Here is an 18,268-nt window from a genome sequence, read left to right as displayed (position 1 = left end):
GATGCCGGTTCAGCTTGGAGCTGTTGCACTTTATCAGCACGGTCACTCCCTGTTAGCTTGTCGTATGTGTTAGCATGTTTCGTCTGGTAGTGTCTCTTTTGGTTGAAATCCTTAAACAAGGCAACTGTCTCTTTACAAATTAGACAAACACAATTGCCTTGATTTTCAGTGAAGAAGTATTGTAATTTCCATCTCTCTTGAAAGCGGCGGCCCTCAATGTCAACTTTCCTCGTTTTTTTGCAGTCGGCATGGCAGATATGAGCGGAGAGTGGTTCGCTGCACGGATGCAGACTGATATTATTAAAGTGGCGCTGCCACCTTTTGGTAAAAGGAGGAATTATAGTTTCAAGTTTCATGATTTTTTTTATTCAGTTTAACAGTGCAATGCCATAAATAATACATTATAAGACCGAAGCTGCGGGCCGTATGAAATCTGACCGGGGGCCAGATTTGCCCCGCGGGCCGGACTTTGGACATGCTGCATTAAACAGTTCAATTGAGAATATGCTCTTCTGGTAGTTACTTTTGGCGTAACAAGCGTTAAAGATAAAAGAACCGGATGAAAGATTTGCCCAGAAATTAACAATTGGTGCTGTGACCTTGTGGTCTTATGCTCACTGCTCTTTTCTTTTTTTAGACACCATCCTTGCAGAAAATTCAACAATTTGACTGGGCCCAAAAATAAGGTGTGCAGCATGCCTTCTTTGTTGCGATGTTTCAGGAGGGATTGCACTTCACTGTTCATCCAGGCTTTTTGGTTTGACGGTGACGTCAACAAAGCTCCTGATGTAGGAGCCCGTGTACTCCTGGACGTTGTGGCTATAGAATAAATCCCATATTGTAGTGGCAAAACAGTCCTGTAGCAGAGAGAGGGCTCCTTCAGGCCAGGTCTTAATTGTCTTTCTCTCAGGTTTTGAATTCCTCAGCAGAGGGGTGTAGGTGGGGGTGAGCGACAAGCAGAGGTAGTCAGATCAAGCCAGGTGGGGGAGGGGGGAAGCTTTGTATGCATACTTAATATTGGAATAAACATGATCCAAAGTATTATTCCCTCTGGTGGCAAAATCCACAAACTGGGTGAGTTTGGGGAGCACAGACTTGAGGCACGCCTGATTGAAATCACCGGCAACAATAAGGACTGTGTTGGGATGGGTGAACAGCTGTTTGTTTATGGTGTAAAGCAAGAGGCTGAGCCGTGCTAACGTTAGCATCGGGTGGGATGTAAACAGCTATCACATATACTGAGAACTCCTTCAGGAGATAAAAAGGTCTGCACAAACTGCCAGAAGCTCTAAATCAGGAGAACAGTGTTTGTCAAAGATCCTGCAGTCACAACCCCACTCGTTGTGAACATAAACACAGAGAGCTGTTAGGGGTGACAAATTATTTTGATCATATGATTATGTTGGGATGTAGACTAGAATCATTAACTTTGTTAAAATCTTTCACCTTTCCTTGACTCGGGAAAGTTTCCACATTCAGTTGTTGAAACTTTCCAAGTGATGTGGAAACATTCTTGCTTAGTTATCTAAATTGCTCCACTAGTATCTGTTTCCACATCCTTGTAAAAAAAAGCGCTAAGACCCTCTGCCCTGATTAACCAGTTGCAGAGGAGACCACCGAAACCTGTTCACTCTCACCCCCACCCTGTTTTCTCTCAATAAATATTCCCTTGCAAGAGGCGAAAGGCAGACTGCTTTCAAGCACCTTTGTATCCTACAAGGTGATGAAGGCTTTCTCTACTTGCAAGTGCTAATGGGCAAACTGTGTGGTTCTTGCAAAGAAGTTAGAGTGAGGAATACGGCTATATACCGAGTCTCTCTCGGATGACCGAGCTTCTCACCTTATCTCTAAGGGAGAGCCCGGACACCCTGCGGAGGAAATTCATTTCGGCCGCTTGTATCCTGGATCTCGTTCTTTCGGTCACGACCCATAGCTCGTGACCATAGGTGAGGGTAGGACCATAGATCGACCAGTAATTCGAGAGCTTTGCCTTTTGGCCTTTACGGACAGAATTTCTAGGCGCGGCCAAGGCGTTGAGGGTGTCCGGTTTGGGGACCTCAGCATCGCGTCTCTGTTTTTTGCAGACGATGTCGTGCTGTTGGCTTCTTCAAGCCGTGATCTCCAACTTTCACTGGAGCGGTTCGCAGCAGAGTGTGAAGCGGTCGGGATGAGGGTCAGCACCTCCAAATCCGAGTCCATGGTCCTCGGTCGGAAAAGGGTGGAATGCCCTCTTTGGATCGGGGATGAGATCCTGTCCCAAGTGGAGGAGTTCAAATATCTTGGGGCCTTGTTCACGAGTGAGGGCAGATTGGAGCGCGAGATCGACAGGCGGATTGGTGCAGTGTCGGCAGTAATGCGGACTCTGTACCGGTCTGTCGTGGTGAAGCGAGAGCTGAGCCAAAAGGCAAAGCTCTCGATTTATCGGTCGATCTATGCTCCTACCCTCACCTATGGGTCGTGACCGAAAGAACGAGATCCAGGATACAAGCGGCTGAAATGAGTTTCCTCCGCAGGTTGTCCGGGCTCTCCCTTAGAGGTAAGGTGAGAAGCTCGGTCATCCGGGAGAGACTCGGTGTATAGCCGTGTTCCTCACTCTAACTTCCTCCATCTAACGCTCACTGCTGATTGGTTGTTCGCGAAGATTCACGAGTGAGTGACAGACAGCATTGCTGCTATCCCAGCCGACACACGTTATGCCGACATTGATGTGTTAATTTTGTATTTGTTGGCTTGTAGTTGATGGTGTTATTATACCGAATGTGTTTGTGTTTGAATAAGCTTGAAAATAAAAACGTTATACCAACATTTGTTATTTTGGGGGACACCAACTCATATAACAACGTAAAACACATATACGTACATATTGTCATATAAAGCAGTGAACCAAATGTCTGATTTTTCTGTTTTAATGGGCAAAAATAAAAACAAGGAATAAAACACCAGGCAAGTTTTAACACAAATGTTCATTAAAATAATAATAATCCATCCATCCATTTTCTGTACCGCTTTGTCCCCACGGGGGTCGCGGGCATGCTGGAGCCTATTCCAGCTGTCATCGAGCAGTAATAATAATAATAATAAAAGTACATTTCAAACCAGCAATCTAATGTGAAATTGCAGTAGATACATTGAATAACAATATTTAGGCGCATATATGCATACACGTGTTGTCAGGTCTAAATACCATCAGACATTAATTTACACGCTGGAAACAAAGAGGAGAAGACAACCAGTATTCCTTTTGCTCGCGAGGAGAATTACGTAGAAGGCCCAGTTACAGTCTTCCACCAATTCTGGACTCCTCTTCCATTATCTCCTCTTTTTATGATGGGTTGCCCTGGTTACAAGAGGCGTTGCTACACTAAAGGGAGGGGAGATTGTGACTGTAGCAACGCTGTTTAGCTAGCTAATAATGTTGTGTGGTGCGAGGCCGCAAGGCCTTGGCCGATCCGTGACCCCAGGAATGCAGAGTCTGTTCTTAGGTGGTTGGCAGCCTCATTCTCGGCTGCAATCTCCAAACCTGGATGCCGTGTCCCTGTAAAACAATGCTCTAGACTTTCTTGCTACGTTTCACACAATAATAATAATGAGTAAATAATCAGATACCTCTCGTGTATACACTCCAACAAACATTAAGTAGATGTGAGATAACTTGCATGAAGTCTACTTAAACATTGAGTAAATATGGGATAACTTAAAAACTGTCCCGGTCAACAACAATTCATGAGTAGAAACTACAAGGTATAAGAGAGAAAGAACTTCTCTTGAACTAAACAAAGAACAAAGGTGTTCTGTTCATAACTAGTGAGGGCCTCTCACAGATAAGAAAAGGAAGGGAGTATAAGAACTCCCTAAAGCTAGACAGATATGTTGGCTTGAGCGAAGATATGAGACCTCCGGTTCAGGCCGACCAGCGCTTCTGCAAAACTAATTATTCTAACACGTGTTATTTAAGAACTACTGTATTATAAAATAAGATTACCCAAAGAGAAGCATAATCTCCCCGTTGTTGCATATCGGTGCATTCCTTCATGCAATAAAGTTAGTCGTTAGCTTGGAGAAAAGGAGCACAAAAGAAGTGGTGTTTCAGTGAGTGGTTCCTTCTGTCCTTGGCAAATCGTTTATCTACATTTTGGCTTACATAGTTCACGTTTATTCACTGAATTGTTCACGCAAGGAGACAACACGTTCAATGATTGATCTGTTGATGTACGGGAAGGCAGTTCACTCATTGACTCGGTCCCTCACTGATCCGTTCTCGCGATGAACGCGAAATGCAAATCACTCACTCACTGACTCGTTCACTCACAGATCCGTTCAGTTGATGAACGGGAAATGCAATTCACGACTCGTTCGTGAACGGGAAGTTACGTCATTTTCTTCTTCGTTTTGTTTTACGGTGAGGTGGCACCAGCTTCAATACGCATTACCGACACCTACTGTGTGGGATAAGTTACGTTATTGCATATTGGTTGAAGTCATATGAACTGAAAAAAGAACGAATCACCTTAGGAAGTGATTCGTTCACTGAAAGGATTCGTTCTTTTGAACGAATCGTTCACTCACAAGCCAATACTACTGTAGCACAGAAACTCGAATTGTGCGGGCAAGACAGGGTACGCATTGCCGATTTGATGTGTCAGCCAGTCACGGCACCCATCAAGCAGACGAAGCCTCGTCTGTGTGTCAGCCAATCACGGCACCCGTCGAGCAGACTAAGCCTCGTCCATCATCCATGACGTCACCGCTCCATAATGATACATGCCTCGATACGCGCTCCACTAAACACTTCCTGGATTACTCGATACACGCTCCGAAGCATCGGCACCCACGACCCAACACGAGTGTTAATCCTTCTTAAACTCATATAGAGTTTTACTAAGTCTAGGCACTCTGGCCAGTTTCTGCCTGTCGTTTCCATGCATTTTTTTTAACCTGCTTTTGATAGTTCTTTCCACTATGCCTGCACTCTGAGGGTGATAAGCACAGTGGTTCTTTTAACGTTATTCCAAGGTGTACAGCCATGTTCTGTACTACTTGGTTCACAAAGTGTGGACCATTGTCACTGTAATTGGTTTGGGGGATGCCATGAGATGGATTTGCAAATGGCTTTGGCTACTGTTAGGGCATCTGCCTGTTTAGATTGGACTATTTCTACCCATTTGGGAAATGCATCAATCATCACTAGGCAGCATTTGCGAGGTCCACTTTGTGTGAGTTCAATAAAATCCATGTGCATGGTTTGAAAGAGGTAACAAGGTTTTGGTAATGAGCCTCTTTTAGGTCTCATGTTTCCGTGTGGATTATGCGTCACACAAACAGGACATGCTTTACAAAAAAAAAAAATTAAGTGAGAAACCAAACCAAAAGTAGTGAATTATTGATGTATGATGGAACTCATCCCTCCTGTTGACACATGGCATGTGTCACAATTGCTGTTGCCATAAAAAGTTATTTTGGTAAAACAGGTTTGTTATTAATGTGGTAGATATCTTTTTCCATTATTGCACTTTTTGTCATCCACATTTGTTTTTCCATTAATGGAGCATTGTTCTGCATGTGTGTCAGTAGTTTTGTCTTTGAGTTGTGTGTCCTTCGAATCTATTAGATAATTTTCATGGCCATGTTTCCCTGCTGCTGCTTCTTTTGCAATTTTGTCTGATAATCTGTTTCCGTTTGAGATTTCGTCTGTACGGCACATTTACACACAGCTAGTTTAGGAGGTAAATGGATGGCCTTCCTGGTGGGGGAGAGACTCATTTGTTAAATGATTAGACAATTTTACTTCCTTACTTCCTTTCTTTAGTCACTATTCAATCATTTTTCGATTGTTTATGGCAAAAGTTTGAAAAATTTGAGAACATTTTTAACTTAATGGTATGACTCCAATTGTATTAGATAATCCATGTCAAAAAGTGTTGTATTATTTCTATCTTCCACTATCTGTACTACACCCTCCCTCCTGTTGAGGCTTGGCAAGGACCATGCCTCACAATCCTTGTCCAGTATCACTATGACAAACTTTTTGGAAGGATGTGTCCTTTACTACATTTGATTCTTTCATCATTTAATTTGACTTTCTTTCCAAAACACTTCTCTGTTTTCCCAGTTCACACATCTTCTGCATGTGTCACTGGTTCTCCAGTTTTTTTTTTCCAATTTCTTCCTCTAGTCCAGGGGTCCCCAACCCTCGGTCCGCGGATCGACGATCAATTCATTCTGGTCAAGACGCTCGTTCCGGTCACGTGACATGTTACCCCAGTCGAGCCCGCAAAGCTAGCAAAAATGAGTAAGAATTAATTTTGAAAAATTTAAAAAATTTGGCAATTCTCTCCCAATTACAATCCTCGCTGTGTCTCTTGACACAAGACGCTTGTCTCGGTCACCTCAGTCGAGCCCGCGACGCAAGCAAATATGAGCAAGAAAAAGAGATGTTTGGAAAGCTTCTTCGGAAAGGGGAAAATGCCCAATGAGGAGACTGAAGAAGAAGAGGCTACCACTTCTAAGAAAAGGAAAGCTGCATTTAAAAGAACATTTCTGGAGTCCTACTTAAAATATGGATTTATTGCCACAGGTGACTAACGCGCCAAGCGCACTCTGCATAATATGTGGCGACAGGCTAGCTAACGAGGCAATGAAGCCTTCAAAACTGCTTCAGGACATGGAGACCAAACATCCTGCATTAAAAGACAAACCTTAACCACTTCGGGTGTCATTGTCTCCGATTACGCCTAGATGGGACCGGCTCGTTTCTGAGAAACAAGCTCGGTGATCCCAATAATTCAACGTCATGGTGAGTTTTATTTTTATGTGGTTTATATTTGTTTTTATGCCAGTCGTATCATTTTATTTCATCTTATTTATATATTTATTATAAATGTATTATTCATTTATATAGATTTATTATTTATTTATATAAAGGCCGGTCCGCAAAAATATTTCTGACGCGTAGCCGGTGCAAAAAAAGTTGGGGACCACTGCTCTAGTTAATTATCAATCCAAAAGCAACCTTTTTTTCCCTTAGCATTGTCAAGTAACATGGTGGATGGGGAATACAGATGGTGCAAAATGTGAGTCTTGGATTGTTCCCAGGAATAAATTGGCAATGCTGAAATTCCAAATTTTAGCAGCAGGTGGTGCAAAATGTGAGTAGAGAATTATTGGGTAAATTGTCATTTCTGAAATTCTAATTTTTTCCAAGAGATGGTGCCAAACCTTCACATGAGACCAGAAGGGGCAGTCGAGCAAAACAAACTGAACTAGCAAAAATATGGATAAATAGAATAGCACGGGGTTGGTTCTGAGTCACACATGGAAGCACAAATGTTTGGATTTTTTAATTTTATTTCTTTGCTTGGCTAAATATATTCAGTAACAGCTTAAAGGAGGGGTCACCAACACGGTGCCCGCGGGCACCAGGTCGCCCGTAAGGACCGCATGAGTCGCCCGCAGGACTGTTCTAAGATTAGCTGAAATAGCGGCACTTGTCAGTGAGCAGCATCTTTTTATTTTACAGTCAAACCTCGGTTTTCGAACGTCCCGGTTCTCGAACAAATCGGAATTCGAACAAAAAATTCAAGATTTCTTTGCTTTGGCTGTCGAACAAAATTCGGAGGTTGAACCTCGTGAGATGAGCTGGGAGGACCCGAGATAACCCGACCGCGCGGCCTGGATGCCGACTGACTCCGTTGTTATTGTATTTTCGTTACTTTGAGGATTGTATTAACCCATAATCATGCCTCCAAAGAAAGCAAGTGGGAGCAGTAAAGCCATCCTAAAACACAAAGACGCTCTTAAAGCAATGCGACAGTGAGCGCCCGGCGCGCTGCGGTTGCGCGATCGGACCAAATTAAGCTCCCTGCGCACTGAGGTTCACTTAAATTTTGGAAAGTACATCAGGACTTTAAAAATATTTTCTAAATTTCAGCGACGGCTCTGTCACAGTAATGCGACCAGCGCGGTGCAGTTGCGCGGTCGGCGACGCGCTTCGGTTGCGCGTTCGGCGGTGCGCTGCAGTTGCGCGATCGGACAAAATCAAGCTCCCTGCGCACTTAGGTCCACTTAAATTTTGGAAAGTACATCAAGACTTTAAAAATATTTTCAAAATTTCAGTGATAGCTCTGTCACAATAATGCGACCAGCGCGGGGAAGTTGCGCGGTGGGCGACGCGCTACGTTTGCGCGTTCAGCGGTGCGCTGCAGTTGCGCGATCGGACAAAATCAAGCTCCCTGCGCACTTAGGTTCACTTAAATTTTGGAAAGTACATCAGGACTTTAAAAATATTTTCTAAATTTCAGTGATGGCTCTGTCACAATAATGCGACCAGCGCGGGGAAGTTGCGCGGTGGGCGACGCGCTACGGTTGCGCGTTCGGCGGTGCGCTGCAGTTGCGCGATCGGACAAAATTAAGCTCCCTGCGCACTTAGGTCCACTTAAATTTTGGAAAGTACATCAGGACCAGCTCAGTGGCCTAGTGGTAGAGTGTCCGCCCTGAGACTGGAAGGTTGTGGGTTCAAACCCCGGCCGGGTCATACCAAAGACTATAAAAATGGGACCCATTGCATCCCTGCTTGGCACTCAGCATTAAGGGTTGGAATTGGGGGGTTAGATCACCAACTGATTCCCGAGCGCGGCACTGCTGCTGCTCACTGCTCCCCTCTCCCCCAGGGGATGGATTAAAATCACACGGGGATGGGTTAAATGCAGAGGACAAATTTCACCACACCCAGGTGTGTGTGTGACGATCATTGGGACTTTAATCTTTAATCTTTAATCTTAAAAATATTTTCTAAATTTCAGCGACGGCTCTGTCACAATAATGCGACCAGCGCGGTGCAGTTGCGCGGTGGGCGACGCGCTACGGTTTCGCGATCGGACAAATATGCACAAATGAAAAAATGCTTAAAAAAAGGCGTTTTTTTTTTTCTTGAAACGAAATAATTTTTTTTCCATTATTAGTAATGGGAAAACTAGATTCGGAATTCGACCGATTCGCTTCTCGAACCGCCTTCTGGAACGGATTGTGTTACATGTGAACTGCAAATGACAATAATAACACATAGTGAAAGCCAAATTGAGCAAATTGGCTATTTCAGAAGTGTGTGTCAAACTGGTAGCCCTTTGCCTTAATCAGTACCCAGGAAGTAGCTCTCGGTTTAAGAAAAGTTGGTGACCCCTGTCTTAAAGCAATATTATCACATAATTGTACCAAGGTGCCCACTACAATTAGATTATGGTGGTGTGTTAAGAAATATTCAAAAAGGTTGATTCAAATGTTTTGAGATGTTTTAATCAGTAAGAAATATTCAAAAAGGTTGATTCAAATGTTTTGAGATGTTTTAATCAGTAAGAAATATTCAAAAAGGTTGATTCAAATGTTTTGAGATGTTTTAATCAATAAGAAATATTCAAAAAGGTTGATTCAAATGTTTTGAGATGTTTTAATCAGTATAATCAAGGATTCATGATTTTATTGACATGTAACATTGAAGTTTTATTTTCATGAAAAGTGTTTTGAATGATTTAAAAGGAAGGGGGGGGCTCACCGGGGTGTTGGCTGTATTTTTGGTGGAAAACAGTTCATGGGAAAAATGAAAGAGCGGAAACAGCTGCCAGGGGGCAGCAGGCTTGCGTAATTTGGGGAAAACCTGGATTGAGCAATCCAAAGCAAGGACGCTGAACAAGCAGTGGTTCTCAGCTGAGAGGCAAAAGGGGATTGCACAACCCTCACAGATCAGCTGAGATTGTGCAATTCTATGCTATGCGAAGTATAGATGCCAGTAAGAGGGGGGGGGGGGCAGAGAGGCCTATAAAAAGCCACTGCAGACAACCACGGGGCTTCTCTCTCCCAAAGAGCATTAATACGTGAAGAAGCTCGCAAGAGTTCCAAGACTCTTTCCAGCCTCAGAAATCTTAGTATAAGACGCAAGATCGCTTGCTTGGATTAACTTGGGTTTACTCAAATAATTGGACTTGACGACATTTCACAAGGAGCTAGGTGAGGGGAACGGAGTTTTCCGTGTTTAAGCCAGGGGGAGGACAGCCGTCGGGGCGAACTCCGGTCCTCTCGAGGCCAACCTATTTCCCAAATTTGAATTCTAGAAATAAAAGCGAACTGATCAACTCGACTTTATTTTCACCAAAAATTGCATACAACTTGTAGCCACCTTTTCCTAATTTACTGATTTATGTTTTATCATCAAAAAGACTCCGTGACTGAATGATTTTATTTGTACGGGTATCAGTGAGTGAAATTATTCCAGTTGTTGGAGGAATTAAGATTTGTAATTCTATTTCATACTTTTTCAATAAATGTGGTTTGTATAATCATTTAATTCGTTGTGCACTAATTTGTATGGTATATGCAATCGACTGTTTGTTTTTGATTTGACAATTCGATTCGGTTACAGGTAATTATTATGGTATAAAATCGGACCGTGATAAATAAGATTAATGAAGGCGTTTAAATTAGACTAGTCGGATTATTGTTGGATTCAAATCCTTTCAATTGTTCGTTGGTTGCGGGCCCGTCCTGTACTTGTCGGGCCGCGTTTAAATCTAACTCGGACAATTGACGCATTAAATTGCCTTCAAAATTATTTGAAGGATAATTTTATCCCGTTTAAATATTTAATTCGTTTAAATATTTACTTCAATCAAGTAATTCAATGTATGTGTTTAAATTAGACTAGTTGGATTATTGTTGGATTCAAATCCATTCAATTGTTCGTTGGTTGCGGGCCCGTCCTGTACTTGTCGGGCCGCGTTTAAATCTAACTCAGACAATTGACGAATTAAATTGCCTTCAAAACTATTTGAAGGGTAATTTTACTTCGCTTAAATATTTGATTCGTTTTAAAATATCATTCGTTTAAATAATCGAGTTGTTTGAAGCATTTCAACAGTTAGGAGTTTATATATAGTTTTAGAACTAATGATATCAAATTACTTCTCAAATACTATTATTGTCATACTTCCATTAATTCGACCCTTCATCGAATAAAGACGTGTAGGCTCGCTACTTCGGCAACAAAGTAGAGCTGACCCATATAAATAGTTACTTCGGCACAACTAGGGCAAGTGTGCGCTAGATCAACGAATACCTGAGGTCTTAACAAAGACATCTAAAAATATCCGAAATATAACAAAAGCCTCAAATCACCGAAGGGAGCCATCAGTATGGCGCGGTTATTCTGACGACGTGTCTCAAATTTAAGTTACTCAGCACGAGCGTCGTTTGACTTCAGAGGGATTGGCGTCAAAAAGAGATTACATTGATTCTTTTAGAATTAATTTAACACAGGTGGTCAGAGACGGACGAGTCCCTTCACCCTGGCTTATCTAACCCTTTAATGGGAAGCCGGTCACTACTAAAAAGTGCAGGTTTGACAGCATTTACCTTGCTCAAAATCACTCTTTCTTCAAAGTTGTTCTACTAATATTCCCATAGTAATCTCCAACAACTTCAACCATTCAACCTGTATTTTCCTTTCATCCAGACAATCATTCATTCTTGCTCATTTGCATCTCACACAACCTCCATAGAGGAGCTTTTCTGATAGAACAATCCACCAAAAAAACCTAAAAAAACAACACAATAACTGCCAGCAAATTAATCGGAATTTTTTGTTGTCCGTCCTCCCTCCGTCAGCAGTCGGGTATGTTGGGATCCGGGTCACGGCACCAAAATGTTAGTGTTCCTCACTCTAACTTTGCAAGAACCACATGTGAGACAGTTTGGCCATTTCACGCTTGCAAGCGGAGCAAGCCATCAGCACCCTGTGTGGTACAGAGATGCTTGAAAGCAGTCTGACTTAGGCCTCTTGCAAGCGAATATTTATGGAAAGAAAGCAGGGTACGGGTGAGAGTGAACAGGTTTCAGGGGTCACCTCTGCAACCTGGTTAATCAGTGCAGAGAGTCTTAGCTCTTTGTTTTACAAGGTTGTGGAAACAGAAACTAGTGGAGCATTTTAGATAACTAACGAAGCAAGAATGTTTCCACATCATTTGGAAAGTTTCAATAACTGAATGTGGAAACTTTCCAGAGTCAAGGAAAGGTGAAAGGTTTTAACAAATTTGATGATTCTAGTCTACATTCCAACATATTCATACGATCACAATAATTTGTCAACCCTAAAACTTTTGTTGAAGTGTTCAAAGTGTTCATAGTTGTTGAAATACATAGTCAGAAATCTACATTCATTAAAATTTGAAGTAATAATTTTAGAAAGAGTGGAGCGGTGTATAAGGAAGATGATATAATAGGGCAGTGGCCCCCAACCTTTTTTCCACCATGGACCGGGTCGTAGTCAACCTGATATTTCGATGTCCAGCAACCCCCTGCAGTGGTGATAATATTCAATCTGGCTTTATATGCTTTACTACAGAAAGTGTGTGTGAGTTTTGTTTTTTTAAAGATTTTCTTCACAGCCTGTTACAAAGAAGTCTGCAGGCTGGCACCGGCCTTGGACCGGTGGTTGCAGACCACTGTAGTCGGGGCCGAAACGCCGATGGGAAAAAAAATCTCGCCATTTTTCAGAACCCAAAGTATGCATCGGAGGCAAGAGATTGGTTGACAATAAACACCTCCCCCTCCGCCCCTGTGGCCAACGAAATTGTGAACGGATACGCAGATAAAAAAAAAAACTCCCTATTTTTCACAACTCAAAGTTGACAAGTATGATATGATGCAATTTGATTTTTACATTTTTTTACCTACCGTAATTTTCGGACTATAAGTCGCGGTTTTTTTCATAGTTTGGGTGGGGGGGGCGACTTATACTCAGGAGCGATTTATATACATATATATGTTTTTTTTCACTTTTTTGGGCATTTTATGGCTGGTGCGACTTATACTCCGGTGCGACTTATAGTCCGAAAATTACGGTACATTTAAATGAACTTGACAGTCTTCCAAATATAACATTTCCTTCTTAGATGTATGCCTCCATTAAAATGTGATTCGATAAGTATCTCAATATAGTTCAAAGTGGAATGATTAAATTTTGTTTGATTAGATGCATTCATCTTTTAAAACCTAAAAACGATTTCCTGGTTCTAAGCAGTTTTCTACACAGTAGGCCCTATTCATCAAGACTCTGTCTATGAACTATTATATGTTGATATGTCATGTCCCTAATTGACCCTGTGACCCAGTGAGTGTGGGCGTGGCTACACACCTGTGTGCAATCAATAAATGGCAGCAGCTCATTCACAAAGGTGATCACATGCAGGCCGAACCATGTTCATGTCTCTGCGTTATATTTGTCCTCTGTCTTTATCCGGCTGCACCAACTCTTACCGCGATAACCAACAGGTTATGGGCCTAGTACAGAGTTTGGGAGCCGATGGAACCGTTTATGTTTTGACGGAGATGAAAATAATTATGAGCTGTGGGAAACCAAGTTTTTGGCACGCTTGCGTCTGCTTGACCTCAAAAGCACCATACTGAGTGAACCCCCGACGATGCGGATGATGAAGGTGCCGAGGAAGACGCCGGTAAGAATGAAGAGGCGTACGCAGTTCTGATTCAGGTGTTGGATGATAAAAGTTTGTCCCTTGTAATGAGAGATTCTGCCGATGACGGCAGGAAGGCGCTGCAGATCCTCCGTGACCATTACGCAGGGAAAGGAAAGCCGCGCGTAATAAGTTTGTACACGGAGCTCACATCTCTCCAAAAAGGTGTGAATGAAAGTATCACGGACTACATTATCCGTGCAGAGACTGCTATTACAGTGTGGCATAATGCAGCAGAGATAAGTGATGGCTTGTTAATGGCAATGATCTTAAAAGGCCTGCCTGATACTTATAAACCATTCTCTGTACACGTTACGCAGAGTGACGAAAAGATGACATTTGCTGAGTTTAAAACCAAACTGAGGAGCTATGAGAGCACAGAGAAGTTTGGCGCTTCTGGCTCTGGAAAGGACAGTGTGATGAAAGTCAGAGGAAGAGACAATTGGAGCGTAAAGCTTACCTGTTACACCTGCGGCCAGAAGGGCCACAAGGCCGCGAACTGTGCGTCAGCTACTGGAGAAAGCAGAGAGCCGAGGCAGTGGTGCAGCTTCTGCAAAAGCGCCACGCACAAAGATGCGCACTGTCGGCGCAGAAAGCGGCACAAGGTGAAGCAAGCGGTGGATGAGGAAGACCATACGTTTCCATTCAAGGTCCAACTGGAGGACGCCCCGGTCGGAGTCAAGGTGAAGGGTCTTCTGGTCGACTCAGGAGCGACAAAACACATCATCACTGACATCGGGAGATTTGTGCAGTTTGACCCAACTTTCAAGGCTCAGAGCCATATTCTGGAGTTGGCTGATGGAGAGCGTGCCACCGGGATTGCGCAGTGGAAAGGCACTGCCAAGTTGCGCTTGAGAGACGGTAAAGGCCGCGTTGTGGATATGTTCCTGATGGAGGCGCTCTATGTGCCATCATTTTCCCAGGACATCTTTTCTGTTAAAGCGGCTACAGCGCAAGGAGCGACAGTCATCTTCAAGGAGGGACAGAATCGGCTCATCCATAAAAATGGTACGAGTTTTGACATTCATATGAATGAGAGACTGTTTTATTTGAGTACTGTTGAAAATGAGACTGATAAATGTAATGTGTGTTATGACATTCAAACATGGCATGAAATTTTGGGACACTATAATTATGATGACGTGTTAAAGCTGGTAAACGTGACAGAAGGAATGAAAATTAAAACTAAAAAGCCCAATATGACATTTGAAGTGTGTATTAAAGATAAATTTGCTCAGAGCAGAAACAGAGATGCAGATGAAAGAGCTAAGGACATTTTAGAGCTTGTGCACGCAGACCTGGTTGGACTTATAGAACCTGCTGGAAAAGGTGGTTTCAAATTTGCTATAGCTTTCACTGATGATTATTCTGGAGCTGTGTTTACTTATTTTCATAAAACCAAGAGTGACACTGTTGTCGCTACTGAGAGGTTCATTGCTGATGTAGCCCCTTATGGCAAGATTAAATGTATAAAGTCAGATAATGGAACTGAGTTTACCTCTAATGTGTTTCAGTCTTTGCGATGTAAAAATGCTATTAGACATGAAACTTCAGCTCCTTATTCACCCCATCAGAATAGGACCGCGGAAAGGGCCTGGAGGACTCTATTTGAAATGGCTAGGTGCATGTTAATTGAGAGTAACTTACCAAAATATATGCAGTACAAACAGCTGGCATAATCAGAAATAGATGATATAATAGACGACTTGGACAAACCCCATATTTTGTGTTAACTGGGAAGAAGCCGGACTTGTCCTAAATGAGTGTTATGCATATAAATATGATAAGAAAAAGTTGGACACACGCTGTGAAAAAGGCCTATTTGTTGGCTATGACAAAAACAGTCCAGCATATCTTATTTTCTATCCAGAGACAGGGAAAGTAACCAAAAATAGACTGGTGAAGTTTGTTATAAAAAGGTCTATTGAATGTGACACTCAGACAGATGACCTGTATGAACATTTTGAGTCTGAAAGGAGGGTGGAGACCCCACAACCAACACCGGATGAGACGCAACCAATCCCACCTGAAGTAAAAATAGAGGTTTGTGATACAAACTTAAAATGTAATGGTGAGAGCAGCCAGAGTGGTCGTTATCCAAAGCGAGAGAGGAGAGCCCCTCAATATTATACAGATTGTGATTATGAGGTAAAATGTGATGAGGCATTCACAAGTATTGATTATTGTTATCGTGTGACTTGTGATGTTCCACAGACCCCAAAAGAAGCTTTGAGCTCTTCTATATCAGAGCAGTGGGCCAAAGCTATGAAAGAGGAAATGAACTCTCTAATAGAGAACGATACTTTTACTTTGACGACTTTACCTGAGGGAAAACATGCAGTGGGGGGTAGATGGGTTTACGCTATGAAAGAAAATCAGTTGGAAACCATTTACAAAGCCAGATATGTCGCAAAAGGTTATAGTCAAGTGGCAGGATTTATAATGAAACCTTCTCACCAACTGCTGATATGACTTCTGTTCGTATTTTGATGCAGCTCGCAGTACAGTACAATTTAGAGCTACATCAGATGATTGTTAAAACAGCATATCTCCATGATCCTATAGACTGTGTGATTTACATGGAGCAGCCTGAAGGGTTTGAGGTTAAATCTAAAACAGGAGAGTAACTAGTGTGTAAGCTCAATAAGTCACTATCGTTTGAAACAGTCAGGACGAAACTGGAATAGGATGTTACACGATTTCCTTATTGAAAATGGTTTTGTTCAAAATATTGCTGATTATTGTGTTTACTGTAAAAATGTTGGAAATGACAAAATCATATTGATTATTTGGGTTGACGATCTTCTTCTTTATTGCCCTACGGATGATATGGTGGCCGATGTTTTTACTAAACCTGTTGCTAAGGTCAGGATGGACACATTTGTGTTTTCTATTTGGTAACTGGACGATGGACTTGGGAAATTGAAATGTGCACTGTATGTTTGTGTGTCAATTAAGGAACAAGTGGGGGTGTTGATATGTCATGTCCCTATTTCACCCTGTGACCCAGTGAGTGTGGGCGTGGCTACACACCTGTGTGCAATCAATAAATGGCAGCAGCTCATTCACAAAGGTGATCACATGCAGGCCAAACCAAATTCATGTCTTTGCGTTATATTTGTCCTCTGTCTTTATCCGGCTGCACCAGCTCAGTGTTACTATTTATTACATTTTGAACTTTTGGTAAAGACTTTAGCAAGCATCATGGATGTTGACATGCTTGAGTTGCTTTTGCGAGCCACATAAAATGATATATGGCAGGACTGGTTTGGCCCAAGGCCTAGAGTTTGACACCTGTGCTTAAGGCTATTGTGATACTAGGTCATTAAGTGAAATCATTTTTATTGTAAAATATTTGATAGGGTTGAAAAAAGCCCAGTTGGATTCAACTCAGCCACTGTAAATTACAGAGAGTGCTGGACCCCAAATTTCGGAGCGGTGACTATAAAGGAGTCCTATCGTTTTGGGTTGGGTATCTCACTGTCAGTGAAGCAAACAACGATCACCACTCGACAGGCGATGGGATGTTCCGGTGTCTCTGTTCACCTAGAAACAATGGGGACTCCACTAACCAGGTCGATCCTCTGCTGCATTGTGGCTTAGTGTGCCATAGTTCACTGTTTTATCTGAATAGACTGACCGACAAGGTCGACCAAAGGGACAGATGGACATATGACAAAAACCATGAGGACTGGTTATGGGACCTAAAACCCCCATACAAAACCAATACCTGGTACCATTCACTTAGAAGCCACTGTGACGAACGTTACTAAAGCAAAATGTATGGCCTCTATGGGAGGAGTTGGAGATCAACATCATGCCGTCACTGTCATTGACACGGACCCTTACCCGCCTGGAGTTGCAGAGGGAACCTGTGATCAACTCTTCTGGATAAATCTCAATGTAGCCGTCAAAGGACAAAAAAACACCACAAGTGGCCTATATAAAGAAAAACCATCTGGAATAATTTACACGAGTTTCATCGAATCATATCAAACCCACACGTGCATTAATGACAACTGCCCTCCAGGAGGAAACTGGTTGTGAGCCTTGGACATCACCACTGAGTGCCAGGATAGAAGAGCTTCTTCTATTGGCGAGGGCTTTCCGACCAACATGGGCACACCATCAAATGGAACCTCTTCATACATAATGACTGGTGGCTTTGTGGTCACAAGGTTGAGCTGATGCTGCCCGCCAACTTGACAGGAGTGTGTGCACCAGTGTGGGTAACAGACCACTCCTACAAAATACAGCATAATCAGCTGACAACCACACACAAATCTGGACGTCAACGCAGGGCTATTACAGCCTTTAAACCACATGATCTCATCTGGGTTTCAAATGTCCCAGACAGCTGTAAAGTATGGTCTGTCGGAGTTGTCCATGCTGTATTTCCTACGATCGGAGATGGATAACAAGCACTCTATATAGAAACACTGAACTATCGTTTTAAATCTTTTGTGAATCTCTCTCTGCATGTCGGACAAAACAGAAAGATTCGGGCTACTAGATTAATGGTATTACAAAACAGGATGGTCCTGGACTTGATGACCGTAGCACAAGGTGACGTATGCCACGTTATTGGTACTTCCTGTTGCACCTACATACCAGAAGAAAATTACACCATCAAAGTTATGGCCTAACTAAAGAACTTACAGCCAAGTCAAGTCAAGTTTATTTGTATAGCCCTAAATCACAAGCAGTCTCAAAGGGCTTCACATAGACAAAAATTGACAATTATTCTCAAAGCA

The 18,268-nt window shown here is 42.5% G+C and overlaps 1 long non-coding RNA gene across 1 annotated transcript; it reads left to right on the top strand.

Moving 5' to 3' along the window:
* The first annotated feature begins 3,806 nt into the window (after positions 1–3,806).
* On the top strand, positions 3,807–17,505 carry LOC119125038. Its single transcript, XR_005098414.1, has 4 exons — positions 3,807–3,943; positions 12,386–12,390; positions 15,649–15,651; positions 17,492–17,505. It is a non-coding gene; the product is annotated as an uncharacterized LOC119125038 (long non-coding RNA).
* Positions 17,506–18,268: the final 763 nt, after the last annotated feature.

Source organism: Syngnathus acus, chromosome 1 (assembly GCF_901709675.1).
Source record: "Syngnathus acus chromosome 1, fSynAcu1.2, whole genome shotgun sequence".
In the NCBI taxonomy this organism is placed as follows: domain Eukaryota; kingdom Metazoa; phylum Chordata; class Actinopteri; order Syngnathiformes; family Syngnathidae; genus Syngnathus; species Syngnathus acus.
This window is presented reverse-complemented; position numbering and strand designations above follow the sequence as displayed.